Here is a 20708-nt window from a genome sequence, read left to right as displayed (position 1 = left end):
ATTGAGAAATAACCAGAAGCAACTAACTGTTTTTTGTTGGTTTGTTTGCTTGTTTGCTTGTTTCCCTAATTATAGTTATTATTATTTTTGGACTACCCAAATTGCAAAAGCCTGTTGAAAATGAGTTTGCCATATTTTCTCTAGTAACTTTTAGCTCTTGTGCCCAGACAAACTACCTGCATCAGTTCTGGCCTTACAGGGCTTCCCCTACTGAGTTCTGAGTGAATATCTTACAGATGCTCTTGTTCTCACAGAAGGGAGGCTGCTTCTGTGTAACTGCTTGATCTTCAACCTGGTCTCAGGACTAAGCTTTTGCTTTAAAGGCAGGGATTATCCCACTCCATCTCACATCTGCCTGTGTGGTAACTGCTGCTATGCTGCAGTCTTAAAACAGAGCCTTACTCACATTACACAGTACTCCATGACACTGTGTAATTAGATTTTGGAACGTATTGACACAGGATGTTATGGAAGCTAATAATTTAAAATTGTTTTAAAATCCATTAGGCAAATTCATGGAGGAAAAGGCCACTTAGTGCTATCAAGTTCAAAGATGCAGCTTCTAGTACAGAAAGTCCTAAGCAATAGATGACTGAGGTAGAGTGAATAGTTTTACCATGTACTTCTTGTGTTCCTATTTACTGTTGCCCCCAGAATATGCTGTTAGCCATGGCTGGAGACAAAATACTGAACTGGAGAGACATTCATTCTTATCAAAATAAGATATTGTTTAGTTTAGTGTGAGGAAAGGTTCATCTTCTTCAAAGTAGAAACTTCCTTTAAAGTGCATTTATCTATTTATCTATTTATTTTGTATTACTTACTCCAAACCAAGCAAAGACCTTCAAAACTCTTGACTGACATTCATTTCCTAGGCTGGATGGGGCCTTGGCCAATCTGATCTAATGGGTGGCATCCCTGCCTATGGCAGGGGTGTTGGAGCTAGATGATCTTTAAGGTACCTTCCAACCCAAGCCATTCTATGATTCTATGATTTCCTAATACTACAATCTAACAGTAGATTACAGTTATCATCAACATGTTTAGTTCAGTTATAGACTCAACAACGCTTCTTCTGCTTCTAAGCAATGTTTCTGGACTTCCACTCAGTTTGAAAGGGTTTGAAAGGGAATAGTTAACTGTAATTCATGACTGAAATGGCAGAAGTAAAAACACAGTATGGAGATAAAAAGTTGGACACAGAAAAACGTCTTTGCAAAGCTTTGTTAAGTCTATCATTCAAATATACAATCTAGCCAAATCTAAAAATAAATAGATAAATATATTAATATTTCATGTTTGGTCATACAGCAAATATTGTTGTACTCTGAAAAAGATTGGGGGTCCCTTCTTCACCTCCTATGCTTGTAAAAAGGTGACTCAATGCAATTGCTGTCTCCTTTGCTTAATACTGTGACAACATGTCAAGCCATGATGACAAGACTGAAAAAGGAACCAAAGAAGAATTAATCCTCCACTGGCAAAGACTGCATGTGTGCTTATTTTCTAGGAGGTGAAGCTGAAGTCCTCACTTTCTTATTACTGTCTACATGCTTAACTTTTCCTATGATAACTAAAAGTGTAGTGAATAGCTGTCATCTATCAAGGACTCTCTTGATGTTATACTCAGTTGGGGCATGCATGGGACTGTAAGAGCCTTAAGGTGTCTTAATTACAAACATCAGCCAAAGGAAACCTTACGTTCTACACATCCAGTTTGTAAGATACTTCACTTATAAGACAATTACTTCTGTTCTTCTCCACCATGAAGCAGACAAATGGTTTCTAGTTATGCTGAAGTGCCTCTACACCAATGCACACAGCATGGGAAACAAGCAAGAGTTGGAAACCATGGCACAATTAGACAAATATGACTTGACTGCTATCATGGAAACATGGTGGGATGGATCACATAACTGGAACATTGAAATAGAGGGCTAAAAATTCTTCAGAATGGATAGACAGGGAAGGAAGGGAGGGGGTGTTGCCCTCTACATTAGTGTGAAGAATTGCCTCTCAGAAACAGCCACGGACAGGTTGAGAGCTTGTGTCTGAGAGTTAAGAACCACACCAATAAAGGGCACCTTGTGGTCAGGGTCTACTATAGGACACCCAGTCAAGGGGAGGTAGTGGATGAGGCATTTTTGTTTCAACAGCAAGAAGCGTTGCACTTGCATGCTCTCATCCTGATGGGGGACTTCAACCACTTGGATGCCTGCTGGGAAAACTACACGGCAGGCTGTAAGCAATCCAGAAGATTCCTAGAGTAAGTTGAGAATAACTTCCTGGTCCAGGTATTAGACAAACCAACCAGAGGAGAAGGGTTACTTGACCTGGTGCTTACCAACATGGAAGAGCTCATTAAAGAGGTCAAAATTGTAGGCAGTCTAGGCTGCAGTGACACACTCTGGTTGAGTTTTTGATCTCAAGAAATACAGGCCTGTAAAAGAGAAGAGTCACGACCCTGAAATTCCAAAGTGAGAACTTCAAGCTACTTAAAGACCTAGTAGGTGAGATCACCTAGGAACACCATCCTTAGGGACAAAGGAGCTGAGCAGAGCTGGCAACTCTTTAAGGATATTTTCCTTAGAACACAAGAACTCTCCCTGTTTAAAAACGTGGGCGAGGAGGGCAGACAAATGGGATGGCAGAGCAAGGACCAGTTGGTCAGACTGAGGTGCAAGACGGAAATGCACAGGCAATGGAAGCAGGGACATGTAGCATGGGAAGAGTACAGGGATGCAGTCCAGATGTGCAGGGATGGGATCAGGAAAGCCAAGGCACGGATGGAACTGAGCTTGGAAAGAGATGCAAAGAATAGTAAGAAGGGATTCTATAGGTACATTGTTCAGAAAAGAAAGGCCAAGGAGAGTGTACCCCCTCTGATGGATGAGAAGGGTGAACTGGTAACAACAGACATGGAGAAGGATGAGGTACTCAACTTCTTTGCCTCAGTCGTCACTGACAGTCAGGCTTCCCAAGTCTTTAATTTCCCTAAACCTGTAGATGGAGGCTGGGGAGCAAAGTCCCTCCCACGGTAAGTGAAGAGCAGGTTTGAGACCACCTGATGAAACTAAACAGGTACAAGTCTATGGGGCCTGATCCCAGGATCCTGAAGGAATTGGCTGATGTAGTTGCCAGGCCTCTCTCCATCATATTTGAAAAGTTCTGGCAGTCAGGTGAAGTCCCTGGTGACTGGAAAAAGGGAAACATCACTCCCATTTTTAAAAAGGGTAGAAAGGAGGACCCAGGGAACTACAGACCAGTGAGCCTCACCTCTGTGCCTGGCAAGATCATGGAACGGATCCTCCTGGAATCAAGGTCAAGGCACATGCAAGACAAAGAAGTGATCCGAGACAGCCAGCATGGCTTCACCAGGGGTAAATCCTGCCTGACCAATATAGTGGCTTTCTACAATGGAATGACTGCACCAGTTGACAAGGGAAGACCAACAGATGTCATCTACTTGGGCTTCTGTAAGGCCTCTTACACAGTCCTCCATGACAACCTGGTCTCAGAATTGGAAAGAGATGGATTTGATGGGTGGACCATTCAAGGGATAAGGAGTTGGCTTGAAGGTAGCACCCAGAGAGTGGTGGTCAATGGCTCTATGTCCAAGTGGAGGTCGGTGATGAGTGGCGTACCTCAGAGGTCTGTCCTGGGAATGGTACTGTTTGATATCTTTATTGATGACATCAACAGTGGGATCGAGTGCACCCTCAGCAAATTTTCAGATGACAGTGATGCAGTTGATATGACAGAAAGAAGGGATGCCATCTGAAGGGACACCTGGACAAGCTTGAGAAGTGGGCCCACATGAACCTAATGAGGTTCAACAAGTACAAGTGCAAGGTGCTGCACTTGAGCTGGGGCAATCCCAGACATGAGCACAGACTGTGAGAAGAACTCATTGAGAGCAGCCCTCCAGAGAAGGGCTTGGGGGTTCTGGTGGATGAAAAGCTTGACATAAGCTGGCAGTGCACGCTTGCAGCCCAACAGGCCAACTGCATCCTGGGTTGCGTTAAAGGAGGAGTGGGCAGCAGGTCAAGGAAGGTGATTTCCCCCCTCTACTCTGCCCTTGTGAGGTCCCACTCGGAGTACTGTGTCCAGGTCTGGAGCCCCCAGCACAAGAAGTATGTGGATCTGTTTGAAAGAGTCCAGAGGAGGGCCACGAAGATGATCAAGGGGCTGGAGCCCCTCTCCTATGAAGATACGCTGAGAGAGCTGGGGCTGTTCAGCCTACTGAAGAGAAGGCTCTGGGTTGACCTCATTGCAACCTTTCAGTACTTGGAGGGGACTTATAAAAAGGATGGACAACGACTCTTTGCTCAATCAGATAATGACAACACAAGGGGGAATAGTTTTAAACTGAAAGAGGGGAGATTTAGATTAGATATTAGGAGCAAATTCTTCACTCAGAGGGTGGTGAAACACTGGAACAGGTTGCCCAGAGAGGCTGTGGATGCCCCATTCCTAGTGGTGTTCAAGACCAGGTTAGATGAAGCCCTGAACAACTTGATCTAGTGGGTGGCATTCCTGTCTATGGCAGGGGGGTTGGAACTATATGATCTCTGAGGTCCCTTCCAATCCGAGCCATTCTATGATTACATGATACAAAAAGCTTCAGTACTCTTGTTAAGTACCACAAATGAATAATAGCTACCATTTTTTTCAAGCAGTTTTGAGCCACTATATATTCTAATATTCACATCTATGATGTAGCTCCATACATATGAAAATGAGATTTTAAGTATAAAATCATCATTCATTCTGCCTGTAACACATCTTATTAGAACTACAAGTAAAATGTGCAGTATGTTCCAAACAACTTACTATTGACAGCTGCAGTGTAAGTGGTCTGGTACCTTAGTTTTACTCAGTAATCTTATTATCAAGCAATTATTGTGTCATAGATAAATATCAAAAGTAATGGTAATTATAAACTTGTTACAAACAAGTTAGGCCTCAGGATAAAATAATTTAAGTTGTGCTACCTTTGTAATCAGTTTTGTGTCACCAAACAATACACTGACAATGGCCCCTTGGCAGGGCAAACCAAAGACAGTTAAAACTGTACAGTCTTAATTTCATAGGTGATTATAATTTATTTGAGGGAAATAAAAAAAAAATTAAAAGGTCATTTATTTACAGAGCTAAAAAGCATTAGCAATGTAAGGGTCCCTGTTATTACATTAATTTGCTTCTATGGAGAGATGAATTGCCTTCAAATACCTCCAGGTCAGAATAATGTTTGTAATCGTGAAATAAATTTAGTTTCTGTCTTAATCTAGTTTAATGCTTCAAGCATCTGCTTAATTTAGCATTATGTTCCAAATATTTTTTGTTCTAGAATTGAGATTAAAATGGAGGGGAAGAATGTTCTGCACAAGGAGGTGGAGCTCGTGAGGTGAGAGAGACAGTGCAGGACTTTTTCTGGATCTGAGTAAGAAAGGCCCAACAGCAAATGGCTTAGTCAGATAACTGCTTTAATACGCCAGAATAAGAAGAGGAATACAAATAGTGAACAAATTTTGCATCCTTTCTGATTCTGGGCACCCATGTTCATGCAGCATCAGGTGGATCCCAGATGGATTTTCCCACAGTGCACTGCACAGACCAGAACAGATCCTGTCTGTGAAGAGAAGCTGTCCCTTTTTGCCTTTCAATCTTTTTTATACTCCCCTTACAAGAAAATTACTGTTCTGAAAGGATGTTCATATCAGAATGTCTTACTGCACTTTTAGACAAAGGCAAGGCCACACAAGTGGTGTAATCATTGGTAACCAATTGGGAGTTGTCTGCAGGATCCTCTGTTACAGTGAGATGCAAAAGTTATCCTGTGGCCAAGGGTTTTGTGCAGCACCACGTGGGCCTGAAAAACCATGCTGTATGTGCAGGGCAGCACAAGCTTGCAGGTTCCTGCTCAGGTTATCTGTGATGTGGGTCACCAGCTCCTACATGGGCAACACCATCCCGGTCAGGATCATTGAATTCCACTCGGTGATCTACATACGGCTTACCTTTCCTAAGATATATTATAACTTACTGATTACGTTAATAACATGCAGGTATCTCACATCCTAAGTATGAACCCCAGTAAAGCAGATGCGACCTGTGTGAGATCGCTGATTCCCCAAATGCAATGTCTTCTGAAAGGCTCCCAGTATAGGGTGGGAGGCCTGGGGGATTTGCATTTGAAATTGATGGTATTGTGTTTTTAAGGAGAGAAAAAAATAGTGCTGACAGCAGAATATTACATTTTAAAACCAAACTAAACTATTTCCATTCAAGTGGTATGTTCAGACTTGAAGAAGAGAGTCAAATGATATTCTAGAGTTGTGTTGAATTTAATCATACACTATTTAATAAATGATCAGAATTTTCTATATTTTGGATATTGATAAGTGTTTATTATAATTATAATACTGAGCTGAAGAATATAAAATCACAGTATAAAACATCAATCCTGATATTCCTTTACGGAATGTTCATCATATCTTTACTGTGTAGAAACAATTTTATTGTACTATAAAGGTCTGAAAAAAGATTACAATTATTTATTTTGCTACCACAAATTTTGAATTTTTGAAGTATGAAACACCTAAAGAAAAGACAGAACACATTCCCCACCTCCCAGGCTGTCAAAAGCTGTATCAACGTTCTTTGAAACTAATTGAAAGATTCATGTTTGACCCAATAGTGTCCATTTTTAAGCCATCAGAAAATCACCTGACCTATTTGAAATCCAGTTTTAGACACCGAATGTCATAAGTTATTTAAAACAAGGTGCAATTAGACCAGCCCACTTTCAGAAGGAGTAAGCAGTGGTAGAGGAACTCCTCTAAGTTCCTGCTGGGTTCGATGAACATTCAAGTAGGTGGAGAGTCATGTGAAGATTAATGTTACATGCTTGAACTGGGTCTTATAACGTAATCTCTTTTCTCTAAAGAACAGTATTTCCAGTTCTAGCCACTACTTCACTTAAACCATCCAATAAAAGAAAAATGAAAAGAAAAAACATTTCTCTTGGGGAAAACAAACAAACAAACAAACAACAAAACCTACCTGAAAAACTAAAGGAGATGATCAAAACTGTTTCCTATTCAGGGAAGATAAAAATGAATTAAAATATTCATTTATATTAATTAACATAGGCCATTTAGGAATGTTTCTCTGGTTAAGTAATAATTTCTGTAAATATTAATCTAAATATCTTGAGTGCCTTTCCTCATTTCTTAATATTGTACATTTGGTAGACATGATCTGTTGAAGTTATTATTTACCCTATTTCTTTTCCCACCTTTTGATTTGTCATTTTCATGATTTCTAGTGAATATGCACTTCGCTGATACATGGACAGAAATTCTAATTTTGTCTATGACTCAGAATTTTATCAGCAGCTATCTGTTTTTTATTTGTCTTCAAGTTGACCAAGGTACATTTCAAAGGTGTGGTTCTGTTTTAGGCTTACATAGCAAGGTTTTGGTGGAGGGGAGGCTGCAGGGGGGACACGTGTGAGAAGAGCCTGGATGCTGCCCCATGTTAGATAAGAGCCAGTTCCAGCCAGCTCCAAGAGGGACACACTGCTGGCCAATCTGAGCCAAAGAGCAATGCTGGTTACGCCTCTGTGAGACCATTATTAAAAAGGGAAAAAAAAGCCTGCGCAACAGCAGCAAGTATGAGAAGAGTGAGAAAATGTGAAACAATCCTGCAGACACCTAGGTCAGTGAAGAAGGTGGGGGAGGAGGTGCTCCAGGCACCAAGGCAGAGATTACCCTGCAGCTCAAGGAGAGGATCATGATGGAGCAGGAGGTCCCCTTGCAGCTCATGTTGTACCATGACAAAGCAGATATTCCATCTGCAGCTCATGAAGGTACCCACAATGGAACAGGTGGATGTGGCCTGAAGGAGGCTCAGCCCCTGAAGAGCCCACAGTGGAGCATAAGGTCTGGTGGATGCTGCTCTCCATGGGAAACCCATGCAGGAGCAGCCTATTTCTAAACACAGGCCTGTATCCTGTGTTACAGACCTATATCAGAACAGTTATTGATGAGCTGTAGTCTGGGAGAAGCCTACAGAGGATCATTAGGTGAAAGGGATCCTGTGCTGGAGTAGGGGAAGATGAAGTTTTATTATCTGACTATAACCCCTATTTCTCATCCCTCTGTGCTGCTCAAGGGGCGAAGACAGAAGAGGGTGGATGGAGGGAAGGTGGTTTTGGTTTGCTTTTGGTTCTCCCTGCTCTAGTCTGTTAGCAATAGGCAATAAATTACACGAATCTCCCTTATGCTAATTCTGTTTTAACAGATGATAGTAATTTGTGAGAGATCTCCCTGTCCTTATCTCTGCAGATGAATCTTTTTTTTCATCATATTTTGTCCCTCTGTTATGTTGAGGGCGAGCAAGAGAAGTGAATTATTTATATTAAATGTACTTTATTTTATTTTATTTTATTTTATTTTATTTTATTTTATTTTATTTTATTTTATTTTATTTTATTTTATTTTATTTTATTTATTTATTTCTTGATTTCCCTTCATTTGTCATTAGTTGATAGACCAGATAGACAATGCGTTAATAAAGAATTAAGTTAACTGTGAAATCCCAATAAATCAGTTCTACCACATTTTTCCTAACTTCTTCACCCTTAAATATTTTATTAAGATTCATGCAGTTTTGCAACTTATTCCAAGAGAGACAAAACTAAGGGAACAAAAAAAAAGGAAGCAGGAGTTTGTTTATAAAGAGAATGGTGGGTCAAAGGAAATGAGGAAACAGACAGATCTTACTTTTTCCTATTATTTTCTAGTTATCAGAAAATAATTACATAACAAATATTTATATATTATATATTATTATTTTTGTTGTTGTTGTTAAAGCCGGTCAAATATGGTGATTTACTTGCACTAATAGGACCAAATCTGTGGCCTAATAAGGTCAGTGTTGAAGTTCCTCATACCTCCAGTTAAGTTGGTGTAGAGGGAATTAACGTGATTTTTCTGGCCAAGTTATGCATTTTCTAACAACAACAACAAAACCAAAATATTTTTAAAACAAACAAACAAACAAAAAAGCAAGCAACAGTAAAAACTTGGCACATCAAAGTGGAGATTATTATGCCTCTAGAAATGATTGAAGAGTCAATTATCCTGACTTCTTTAAGAGCTAAAACAAAACTGAGATAAGATCTTGGTTGATATTCCTAAAATTTATATTAGCCATTTTACTTTATTATTATTATTATTATTATTATTATTATTATTATTATTATTATTATTATTATTATTATTAAATATTATCTGTGGCTGACTCTCAGATTTAGTTTCTGCATAAAGTGTAAGCAGAAATGACCACGCTTTTTCCCTGTACTTTTTTGTTGCTTACGTCTTCTTCCGCTACTATGGTCACTTTGTGCATCTGATTTAGTGGTGTTCAGATTAATCTAACAAAATTTATGCAAGTGTCTTATGGCAGTAGATTATTTTGGCCTAAACCTTGTGGCATGTTAATTGGAAAGATCACAGAAAGGTCAACAAAAGCAAATATATATATATATATATATATATAATTATCAACATTAAGAGGAGAAATTTATTGCTTCAGTCATAGCAAGTCATACTCCATATTACAAAGGATTTTATTATTCTTGGTTTTGTAACTTGCTTACTTGGTTAATATATTTCTGGATTAACAGAATGCTATGGAAAATAGAATACAGGAGGAAGTTGGAGAAAAAAAAACAAACAAAAAAACCCACTTGTTTCTTAGCTTGTGTACAAACAGCATTTATTTACCACTGTCGTTATATGTGTGTATTTTTATATAAATACATACATCTACATATATATACACACACATACTCCCCTGCAAACTTGAAATGTACACCAGATAAAGCAAGGAACATGTACATATTCTACAACACTGAAAATAATAATTGTGCAGGCTTTCTGAGTAAATATTAAATAATCTGCCAAGACGTTTTCACCTTCCAGCTACTCTAAGAAAATCATTATACACACATCCAGCCCTAGTGGGGATGCATCTAGATGAGTTTTTACACATAGAGAATACAGGTTCACTGAAAGAGCAGAAAGAAGACACAAAAGGGCAAGGGTTCTTTGTTTATGTATTTTCATTTGAATGCTTTGTCTACACACATTTTTTAATCAAAGCCTTATGCACAAGACTTTACTTGACTGCTCCCAAGAAAAGAAAGTCATGGCATAAATGTAAAAACATTGTTATTTTGATCACCGCAGTATAAAATATCACAACTCGAAGTGAAGTTCAAATTTTTGTGTCACTTTAATTAAATTACAACTTAAGAAAAATAAGTTTTGCTCTGAAGTATTGATCATAGGGTTCATAAATTACATGCTTTTACCAGTTTATTCATAGGACATGCAGAGCTATTTTATATATATATATGTATAATATATACTATATATATTATATGTATATATATATATATTCACATCTGTTGGGCAGGCCTTAATTCCTCAAAGGATTCTCAATACCGGCTTCTAATTTTGCAACTTAGTTTTTTTCAGACCTCCAGACAGAGTTCTCTTACCAGACTACACAGCTTGATACATTTTTTTTCATTAAGAATTCAAAATATTATATTCTCGATTTTTTAAATCCAGAGACCTTTTATTATTATTATTATTTATTTATTTATTTACTCAGAATGATAATTTTTAAGTGTTATATTCTACTAATTTACCTACAGATTAAAAAAGTTGTTACTGGGTTCCTTTATAAAGGCTAAATTTCACTTAACACATACATTTCCTTGAATGAGAATAGAGAATCTAACCTTCAGAAAAGGTTTGCCATTAAGCTTCATTTCAATACTGAAGACAGGATCATTTCTACTTTTTCTTGAGACTGATTAACCGAGGATATAAGATAAACTGCTGCTATAAAATTTTCCCATGGTCCAGATATTAAAAGAACAGCTAAAACTAGCTATGCTTAATAAGAAGGAGTTATTTTATTAATGTTTGGTATCTCAAGAGATCTAAATCTGTGATAATATTCAGGGCATTAATTTAATCAGGGCATCCAAAATATCTCAGTTTTGAATGCAAACAGCTCTACCACATTATAGAGATTAAGACTTAGGAAAAGGAAACATCACTGAAAAACAAAATTGTACATCTTCAATCATACAATCTATTTATCAGTGGCAATAATAGTTCCTAATGTTAGAGCAGAATCAAACTCAAGCATAGCTAGAATGCTCCATTACTACTCTTTATTACATTATTCTGGGATTTTTTATGCAATTTTTGATGATTTCCTGCACTAAATAATTTATACTGCATGATATTCTTCACTGTTTTACACATATTAAGACAAGAGAGAAGTTACTGAAGAAATATAAGCAATATATCCCTAAATATAAAACTTTCTGAAAACAGGAATGCCATTAACATGAAGTGAGAACTTAATTTATCTCAGAGTCCACAACAGATCCCAAAGGTCTTAATGTTAGGTGTGAATTACTGTGCCGAACAGCACTTTTTAATGCTGTACTGAAATAGCTTCTTCTCATAATCATCCTGTGTTCTGTGGCAACAGCTTTCAGTTAAAAACCTCCGTGAGGTAAAAAAAGCTTACTTTGTATTGGAGATCTGCATTATGCAGCACTAGAGGTTTTTGCCCTTGCCTTTATATTATGTGCAGTAACGCATGTGATGGGTTGACCTTGGGTAGATGGCAAGTGCGCAGCACCCTGCTCTGTCACTCCCCATCCTCAATATGCAAAGGGAAGAAAATACAATGAAAAAAAAAGCTCCTGGGCTGAGATGAGGACGCAGAGTTCGCTTACCAGACAGATTCAGCATAATGGAGATTAATGCAATTTAGTACCTATTGCTAACAGATTAGAGCAGGGAGAAATAAAAGCAAGCAAAACCACTCCCCCCCCCCCTGCCCCCAACATCCCCTACTACCTCCTCCCACTGAGCAGTACATGTGGCTGAGGAATCGGGATTGTGGTAAGTCCATAATGTTTTGTCTCTGCTGCTCCTTCCTCCTCACTCCAGCATGGGGTCCCTCTCGAGGGTTGCCGTCCTTTCCAACTGATCCAACATGGGCTTCCCACACGCTGCAGCTCTTCAAGAACTAGTTCAATGTGGGTCTGTACCATGAGGTGAAATCCTTCAAGAATGGAATGCTCCAGCATGGGTCCCCAGTGGGTGGCAGATCCTGCCAAATCACCTGTTCCTGTGTGGGCTCCTCTTCATGGGCTGCAGCTCTAGCCTGGAATCTGTTTCTGCAGGGACTCTTCATGGCCTACAGTCTCCTTAAAGCCACATCCACCTGATTCATGATGGGCTCCTTTCCATGGGCTGCAGTGTGGAGATTTGATCCACAGTGGTACACCATGGGCTGCAGGGGGACCATGGGCCTCTCCACCGGCTGCAGGGGAATTTCTGCTCCAGTGCCTCACTCTCCCTCTTCATTGACTTTTGTGGGAGTCAGCCTTCTGCAGGACTGTTTATCTCACAGTTTCTCACTCCTCTGTCACAGCTGCTCTGCATTTTTTATGTTTTCTAAAAGATGCTATCACAGAGGCACAACCAGCAGCACGTGAATCAGGTCCTGGTCTCCATTCTCACAGCAACCAACCCTGCAGCATCTTCCCCACACACCTCTGCCCCCTCCTTCCACCTACCAACTACTATAACCTTTCCACATAAACCCAATACAACATGCAAAAGAGAAAATATAGCATATAACTATAGAATGGTTTGGGTTTGAATGGATCTTAAAGATCATCTAGTTCCAAACCCCCTGCATTGGGCAGGGACACTTTCCACTAAACAAGGTTGCACAAAGTCCCATCCAGCCTGGCTTTGAACACCTCCAAGACAATGACAGCTTCTCTGGCAACCCATTCTAGTGCCACACCAACCTTTGAGCAAAGAATTTCTTCCTTATACCTAATCGAAATCAACCCTCTTTTAGTTTAAAGTTATTACCCCTTGTCCAATCTCTACACTCCCTTACAAAGGGTCTCTCCCCAGATTTCCTGAAGGCCCTCTTTAGGTACTGATAGACCACTATAAGGTCTCTCCAGAACCTTCCCTTCTCTAGGCTAAACTTTTTCAACCTCTCTTAGACTGTCTTCATAGGACAGGTGCTCCATCCCTCTGATTGTCCTAATGGTCTTCCTCTAGACCTGCTCAGGCAGATCTATATTTTTGTTATGCTGGGTGCCCCAGAGCTCAATGCAATACCCTAGGTGAGGTTTCATAAGAACAGAGTAGAGGGAGAAAACCACCTCCTTTGACCTGCTAGCTACACTTTTTTTTTTTTTTTTTTTTTTTTTTTGTCTGGTACAGCCTAGGATACCGCTGGCTCTCTGGGCTGCAAGTGCACACTGCCGGCTCATATTCAGTTTTTCATCCATGAGTACTCCCAACTCTTTCTTCTCAGAACTGCTCTCCATCCATTCTCCACCCACCCTATATTTCTGCTTGGGACTGTCCCAGCCACAAAGCAGACTATGTGACTCAACGGTCTGAGTCCATATAGTCACACTAGTACTCTGGTTGACAAGGTGTCTCCTCCCAATAAGGAAGAGACTTGCTTAGTACTGATTTATTACTCAGTTATCCAAGTATCAACTGGAAACCTCATCTAATCAACTGTATTTGATAAATAGCTTAAAAAGGTGCCCACAATGTTGTCACCATCAAGACCGAATACTTCATGCTCAAGATGTAGTGGCAATTTAGGAAGAAGAATGAGCTAGTGAGCTTGAAATCATCAGTGGTATCTCACAACATGACTGACCACTTCTATTTTTCAAGGAATATTCCCAGCAGATCTCATTATTTTATTGCTACAGATAGCAGTTGAACCTTTGTGTACACTGTTAATTTTCAGATACAATGTGTTGCTTATGTTTTTTTCCTCACTTTATTTTTGATAACCTTCCCTAGCTATGGCATGATGATTATGATTCATTCAGTATTCAGTCTGAATGGGTGCTAAGTCTGCAAGCAGCTCTAGTAAGCAAGTGAACTCTTTCAGCTTCTACTTACTTGAGATGGTTTCCAGTGACAAAGGTATCTAGCCAAAATTGAATTACTTCCTCCCATCAATAGTTGTTGTCCTTTATTTTTCAAGTGAACTCAATTTGGGAATTTGGGAGCAGGGTGGGGGGCATTCTGTTTTTTTGTTTGGTCGGTTGGTTGGTGTGGTTTGGTTTGATTTTCTTTTTTTCCCTTCTCTCTCTCTTTTGATATTAGCTGATATTAGAGTCACACTCATGAGTTTCTCAACATCAAATCAATAGAAGTGTTTCTTTTTTCTTCTTTCCAGTAATCTGCCATTTGAAAATAATATATCCTTACTTAGCAATATAGATTTTATGTCTGTTTTTCAGAATATGTCAAATATCTTTAACTACCTTTGATGTCTAGGGAAACTGAGATTCTTAATGCTTCTGAAAATCATACAATTCATCATAAAATAACAGCTGAAACAAAATAGTATTCTCCTAGCAGTAATTTCCAAATGAAGTGAATTTTTTCTATCAAAAATGCATCATTCAAGAAAGTTTGTTTTAAAAATGAACCTGCACTGGAGACATAAATATTTATCATGACATTGGCAGTTGCTTTGCAGAAATGTATCTTTGGTGGAGTGCATGAGCACTTTGAAAATTACATTAAATTATGTATATATTTTAAATCATGTATATAATCATATCTTGGCACTTTCTTATGCTGGAAATCAAAACAACCGAAAATAAGCAGAAGAGCACAAGACCCTATCCTAAGCTGCCTCTTTTCTAAGCTGAGGACACTGTGGCCAGAAGAACAGTGCTCTGCTATCCAGTCTGTCTTAGCTGCTTTCATATTCAGACCCTGAGTGACCCAACGATGTAGAATTCATGTCTTCCTTGTAGGTCCTTCCAATACTCTCATCTCATACCTGGAAAGGCTCGAAGCAGCAGGAAAGTAAGGAGTGGAATATAAGGCCAGTGGGTCAAAGAAGTGAAACCTTTTAGGAAACCCATGGAGCTTGCGGAAAGGTATCCCCGTGGCAGCAAAACAAAGAAGTTCTACCAGAAAGGAAGTGGATACAAAAGTTTTGTGCAAGTTTGTAAAAGACACATAGGTACCTCAGCATTTGGCTAAGCGATTTACTGGAGGATTTTGAATGACCAGAATGGGTACTTCTCCATGATTTGTGAAACCATGTATTCATACAGCCTGTCTGGACTCTCATGCCCTACAAGATGTGCATAAACACTGCTCTGCTCACCCAAAGCTGCATATTTGCAAATGCATGCTCCATTATCTCCCTCTTGCTTTTACTCCCACCCTAGTGTCCAGTGTAGAGAGGCATATGAAAACCTAAAAAGAGGTGGAAGAAATTCTGATAATGTTATCTAGGTATAATTTGAAAAAAGGGAATGAGGAAAGATAGAAAAAGATGGATTGTTCACCTCCATGAATATATGTAGAATCAGCCAGTAGAAGATGAGGAGTGCATTGAATAGGGCATGACTAGATGGTTGAAAGGCAGGCAATGAACAGGAACTTGTGAGGAATGTTTGCATCTGAAAAGTCAGTGCTAACTATGGAGTGGTTTAGAGAAAGATAGACTATACTTTCATGAGGTCTTGTGTAAATGTAGGAACCAGGCAAATACATGCATAATAAGCTAGGAGGTAGAAGCTAATACAAAGTTTGAGAATTGTCATTTTAGTTGGCTTCCATTACTATTACAAATTTAATTTATTGTCAAACCAATTTGACAAGCAGAATATAACCTATATGTAAAAGTCCTTTGAGCAGCACAACATATTCTTTAAACCTTTTCTGATTTCTGATTCCCTATACTGCATATTGTTACATTCTTTTCAACATTGAACTTCTTAAAATAGGAAAAACTATGAGAGGGTAGAAAGCTTTATTGGTAAAAGGAAGCTTAAGGCTCTTCTATGCAGCTTGCTTACACTGAAGTTGGCAGCTGCAAAGAAGATTTAAACAGTATAGAGCTGTTATAAGACAGTCTAGCTGCACAAACACATGGATTATTGTCTACATTATTATTATTATTTATTGTTGTTATTTGTGGAGGGTTATTCAATTTTGTCTGAACAATGTGAAAGGACAAAATTAAGACTGAACAGCTTAGAGGAAAATCCAATGGAAGAACTCTGTGATCATATTCACGTGTTTCACTTAGACTGAATATTTAATGTAAGGGGATATGTATTTTATAGCTTCTTTATACCATTATTTCATTTAATTTATTTATATATATATTCTCAGTAGTTTTTTTGTAAATATAATTATTTTATTTTTTTCCTAATGTACCACATAAAATCACATCACGATTTCTGTCAATCATTTATGATTGCTAGATTCACTGTTTCTTTTGTCTTTGCTTGCTTTTACATTGGCTTTGCTTTTACAAAGGAAAATAAAGATTCCAGACCTCAGTAGAATGTCTTCATTTTGACAGCACATAAATGTTAATTCACATGTTCACTTTAGTATGTAAACGCATTAAACTCTATTTATTTATATATTTTTTTCTTTAATAATGATAATTTTAAGAAATATTAAATTGCACACAGTCTGGACAGACACTTATGATATGTTAGTAATATGACACTCTAAAAAGAAATGATATGGAGGTTTTAAAAATACAAATAATAAAAATACTAAACTCGTTAACAAACTAAAGAGCCTCTCTTTGGGATAGCAAGCTGTCACTTTGAGAGCACATCAGTTTAGACTAAAGAGTGTAACAACTAAGCTCACACACACACACATACAAATGAATAGAATAGAATAAGAAAGAAAGAGGAAAGAGAGAAAGAGAGAAAGAGAGAAAGAAAGAAAGAAAGAGAAGGAAAGAAAAGAAAGAAAGCAAGAAAGAAAGCAAGAAAAAAAGGAAGAAAGAAAAAGATCAAGAGGATAAGAAAAGAAAGCCCTAAGACTTCATTTTTCACATGTGTTGTCATCATGTCAGGTACATAAGATCTCATATAATATCAAGGATTTGATTTTCATTTATTTGTTTGTAACTGGGTGAATTCAATAAATACATTAATGAACACTTTTTGGTTGCCGTAACTGTATTCTTGCCTGTATGTCTGTATTCTAACATATATGTATATGTGTATATATATATATACACACACTGTATATATTCTAGCATATATATATATAAGTATATATATATACTATATGTACTTATAGACATGAGGGAAAAATAGAAGGGGTCACTGAGAGGGTTGTTTAGATGACTGCCAAATGAGGCCAGTTTTTAACTTCAAAAACCACCTTTACTAAATTATTTCATTAACAACACTAAGAACACATTTCTTTATAATGGTTAATTTTTCCATGTTATTAACTGTGATCACTACACATACAACACTGCTATATACTTATGTTCTAAGTTAGTTGTGAGTATAGGATAACACAAAACTGATGCCATGTAGTTAGCTTTGATGGCTGTAGTCATTCATAGCTCTTAATTATTGAGTTTGAGGTGATTCATTCACAGCTCTTAATCGTTGAGTTTGAGGTGATATATGGAGTAAGGATTATAAAAGCTGTCACTTTGCCTGAGATCCCATCACATTTCAGAAACAGACACTGAGGAGTAGTATATACTTGTGATTGCATCCACTTTCTTGAACTATTTATGCTATTTTCATACATATCTATTCAAATATGTTAATATCTTATAGACTGTTTAAGCGAGTGGGTTGTAGTTTCTCCCGCCCTTTTAAATTATTTGTGGGAGTCTAAGGTTGAAGACACAAAATTTTAATCCCACTATCCGTGAATTCTTATTGGTGTCTGTTCTTTCCATACTCAGTGTCTCAGGAAGAACAAATTATATTATTGGATTGATTTTTCTCTTTAAAGTCCTGTCCAAGTGTTAATTCACAGGAGCTATTCAAAGGAAATGATCTCTAAACAGATTGTTCCCCTCACTTGAATGCAAGCGCTCAGTTACATGGAACCTGGCTTTTTTCTGTGACATAACATTTACAGGGCTTTGCTGTGTTGTAATTAATAACTAAAACAGCAAATCTCTGTAAATTATTGCTGTATATGAAAAGATATGTTGTGATGTTATCTTTCAACAAGGTACAATGAAATAATTTGGAAAAAGGGAATTTTCCATATTTACTTTCTCATCTATTTCTTTTTTTTTTTTTTTTCTTTTAGAAAAGAAAACAGCACATACAAATTTATTGAGATGAATTACCTTGCTAAATTTTCTATCTAGGGCAAATATATTCACATATTTTCTTTGTCCTCTGATTTACTAGTCATCATCAAAATCCACATCATAAGTGCATAAATAAATAAATAAATAAAGCTACTTAGCTACATAGGCAAAAAACTGTTAAGACAGTACAATGAGGGTGCTTATTGAAGGAGGCCTTCTAATTAGACAAGTGAAAAATACCTAGGAGTAGGTCAATAAACAGGAATGCTTCATTCTTTGTTACTGTAATATTTAAGGAGTATTTATATGAACACACATCCTCAGATTATTTCCAGAGGAGAAAATTCATATTTTAATTCTTAAATGTGAGAAGCTCATTTTGTTTCATTTGTAAGGTAGTTAGCTTACAAATTTCTCAGCTCAGTCATAGGAGCAGTATTATGAGGCCCATAAAGAACTAAAAGGTAGCTGTATGAGAAAGCCAGTGAAAAACAAACAAACAAACAAAAAAACCCCACCATCTGCAGTTTAAAACTGGGGTCTTGAGAGGTCTACACATGAAGCTATAGAATCATAAAATAGAATCAGAGAATCATCTAAGTTAGAAAAGACCTTCAAGATCATCAAGTCCCATCATCAACTTGACCTACCAAATCCCATTACTAAACCATGGCCTTTAATGCCACATACACACATCTCTGGAACACCTCCAGGGATATGGTAGTATCTACTGAAGACCCATTTTAGAGTCTTTCAATATCCAGGTTGTTCTTGACCTGAAATTGTTAGTCTGCCAGGTAAGGGCAGTCTATGAGGAGAGCCTATACCAGGAGAGCCCTGATACAACTGAGAGTCTCTCAGACTGTTCCAAAGACAGACTAGGCATCACTGAGGCACAAATACAGCTGTGGGCTGGTACAGCCTATATTTTTCATAGAATCATAGAATATCCTGAGTTGGAAGGGACCCTTAAGGATCATCAAGTCCAACTCTTGATACCACACAGGTCTACCCAAAAGTTCAGACCATGTGACTAAGTGCACAGTCCAATCTCTTCTTAAATTCAGACAGGCTCGGTGCAGTGACCACTTCCCTGGGGAGCCTGTTCCAGTGTGCAACCACCCTCTCCGTGAAGAACTCCCTCCTGATGTCGAGCCTAAATTTCCCCTGCCTCAGCTTAACCCCGTTCCCGCGGGTCCTGTCACTGGTGTTAATGGAGAAAAGGTCTCCTGCCTCTCGACACCCCCTTACGAGGAAGTTGTAGACTGTGATGAGGTCTCCAATTTTTTGTTATTTCCTTTAATTATACACTAATCTTATCTTCGGTAGCTTTCTTCTATGGAATGAATTCTGACAGATTTTTTATGTTTTTTTTTTTTTAATTATTATTATTATTTTTTACCTCAAAGCTTGGTCAAATATTATGTATAGTCGAGCCCGATTAAGAAGCTAGTGATTATTTATAGATTACTATCAAAGAAGTTCACAGATTCACAGGATGACAGAGACTGGAAGCAATATCTTGAAATCATTTGGTCCAAAACCCTGCTCAGGGTACGGTCAGTTAGAGTATGTTGCTCAGGACTGTGCCCATTCAACTTTGAACTTCATGAACGATGGAGTTTCCACAATTTCTCTTGGCAACCTGTTTCAGCTTTTCACCACCCACACATAAACAAACAAACAAAAAACAAACATGCAAATAAATAAACACCTTGTGTTCAGGTTTAATTTCACGTTTTATAATTTGTGTCTATTCTCTCTTGTTCCGTCACTGGGCACCACATAAAACAGTCTCATTTATACCCTTCCATCAGGTTTTTAAATACATGGATGAGATCCTCCTGAATCTTCTCCCCTCTAGGCTGAACAGTCCCAGCTCTCTCAGGCTCTTCTCATACACTGGATGCTCCAGTCCCTCAATCACTGTCATGTTCTTTTGCTGCACTTTCTCCAGTAGTTCTGTCTCTTGTACTGGGGAGCCCAGAATTAGTATCAACTCTTCAGGTGTGTCTCATCAGGCATGAAGAGAGGGGAAGAATCACCTCGCTTTGTCTGTTGGCAATGCTCTGCCTAATGTAGCCCTTGTTAATGCCTGTTAACATTTTTTTGTTGTTGTTGCAAAGATACATTGCTGGCTCATGTCCAGCTTGGTGTCCACCAGGACCCTCATGTCCTCTGCATAGCTCTTTCCAGTCAGTCAACCCCCACAATCCAGCATGTACACACTTACCTAGTACATATATTGTGCATCATTATGTACAGCATAATTTGATGTGTTTTTTGTTTGTTTGTTTGTTTTTATATGAAAGTAACAGAAACTTCTCTATTAACAAGTAAAGGATACCACTAACATTATATTTACAAACATGTAAGAAGATATTAAAATGGGTGACAATACAAGTGGCTGATACTCAAGATTAGGGAGAAACTGTATTCAAGAAGACATAACAAATCATTAAACATCCTAAACAAATTGA

The sequence above is a fragment of the Anser cygnoides genome, chromosome 1 (assembly GCF_040182565.1).
Source record: "Anser cygnoides isolate HZ-2024a breed goose chromosome 1, Taihu_goose_T2T_genome, whole genome shotgun sequence".
In the NCBI taxonomy this organism is placed as follows: Eukaryota; Metazoa; Chordata; class Aves; order Anseriformes; family Anatidae; genus Anser; species Anser cygnoides.
This window is presented reverse-complemented; position numbering follows the sequence as displayed.